This window comes from Heptranchias perlo, unplaced genomic scaffold (assembly GCF_035084215.1).
Source record: "Heptranchias perlo isolate sHepPer1 unplaced genomic scaffold, sHepPer1.hap1 HAP1_SCAFFOLD_755, whole genome shotgun sequence".
In the NCBI taxonomy this organism is placed as follows: Eukaryota; Metazoa; Chordata; class Chondrichthyes; order Hexanchiformes; family Hexanchidae; genus Heptranchias; species Heptranchias perlo.
Genome location: NW_027139788.1, coordinates 92501 through 94552, shown reverse-complemented (window position 1 = coordinate 94552; position 2052 = coordinate 92501).

The following is a 2052-nucleotide window of genomic DNA, read 5'->3' as shown; positions in this document are numbered from 1 at the left end:
TCCAGGAGGCTAAAGCAATGTGCCGCGGTGAAGTCTGAAAGAGGGAAAGGTTGACCAGAAAGCATTAAACAAAAGTGGCAACATTTTTAAAAAATTGGCAAATGATTAACCAGAATCCCAAAAGAATGCTCAGAGACTAAGTCCCAAAGGGGAAATGGTTAACCAGAAGCTGGGGGAAATGGTTAACCAAAAGTTGCAAAAATGATTAAAAGGGGTGAAATGATTAACCAGGAGGCTGGAGCAATGTGCCGCGGTGAAGTCTGAAAGAGGGAAAGGTTGACCAGAAAGCATTAAACAAAAGTGGCAACATTTTTAAAAAATTGGCAAATGATTAACCAGAATCCCAAAAGAATGCTCAGAGACCAAGTCCCAAAGGGGAAATGGTTAACCAGAAGCTGGGGGAAATGGTTAACCAAAAGTTGCAAAAATGATTAAAAGGGGTGAAATGATTAACCAGGAGGCTAAAGCAATGTGCCGCGGTGAAGTCTGAAAGAGGGAAAGGTTGACCAGAAAGCATTAAACAAAAGCGGCAACATTTTTTAAAAATTGGCAAATGATTAACCAGAATCCCAAAAGAATGCTCAGAGACTAAGTCCCAAAGGGGAAATGGTTAACCAGAAGCTGGGTGAAATGGTTAACCAAAAGTTGCAAAAATGATTAAAAGGGGTGAAATGATCAACCAGAAGTCGAAAATAATGTGCGGCGATGAAGTCCTAAGGGGCAAAAGTCACCCAGAAGGCAGGGAAATGATCAAACGAAAGCAGCCAAAAAATTATTAAAAGAGGGGAACTGATGAACCAAAAGATGAGAAACGGCCCGCAGAGACTAAGTCCAAAACGGGAACTGGTGAACCGGAAATGATTAACCAAAAACTAAGTCCGAAGAGGGAACTGGTAAACCAGAACTGAGTAACCCGATTTTTAAAATTAATTATAAATGGGGAAACGATTGAGCAAAAGGCGGAAATTAAGTCACAGGGACCATGTCCGAAAGGGCAAGAGGTTACCCCGTAGGGGGCATTCGTCAACTCAATCTGAAAACTTTGGAGGCAAATCTGACCAAAATGCGGAAATCGGACCACACCGCGAGGGGCGCCATTCGACGGGGCAGGGTTAGACGCGTCGAACGGTACCTGAAGGTCCCGGCTGCGACACGTGAGTCCGGAGATATGGCCAGTCAAAGTCTGATGGGAGGTACCGAAGCCGAAAAATCGAAACGCGTTTGCGGCGATTCGGTGTCAGAGAGTCGGTCACGAATTCAAATTCGTCCCGCTGATTCGCCAATTGCCAGCCGGTTCCGGGGGGATTGGCGGGGTACCTGCAGGATAGTAAGAGGTGGCATGTCGAGACTTAGCCTGTTTACCAGACTTGTGTCTAGCGCCTCCAGGTCTGCAGAGACCGACCCGGGCTGCCGCCCAACCGACTTTTAAGCCTTTTGGGAGTGGGAATTTTTCCCATTTTTCCCCATTTTTCGGGTTTTTTGGTCGGGCTTGAAAACGGCGGCCCCGAGGCCTCCCGGGGCTGGCGGGCTTCGGCTCCCTTGCGAGAGGGTCCGAATTCCACCCGTTTAAGCCCAGAAAGGAGTTCGGAAGTCAGTCGGTCGAGGGAACCCCTTCGGAAGTCCGACGGGGATGGATTCGGCCGGCGTTTCGGATCTCCGGTCAGAGGATTCCCCCCCTGGGCGGGGGGGTGCGAGTAGCTGCCGGCAAACGGTCCCTTGCACTTGTGGCACAAAAAGTCCGAGCACAGGTTAATGAGTTGGCCGCGGAAGCCCCTATGCCGAAATGAGAAAGCCCCCGTTGCGGGGATTTAGTGACGCATCTGCGGCCGGAGGTGGGAGGCCGTCCTGCCGAATTGACACTTGTCATTCGGGCACCTAGGGATTGGTCGGGTACCCGGAGATTTTCGAGAACACGATTTTCAGAGCTTTCTCTGACAGCCCAGGTGCACTTTAAGAGTGCCTGAAAAAGTGACACTTGGCAAAAGGCTCTCAATTTCAAAGCGGAGACCTTTACAAGAGCACTCGGAAGTCACCTGTCAGCATTTAAAGCTA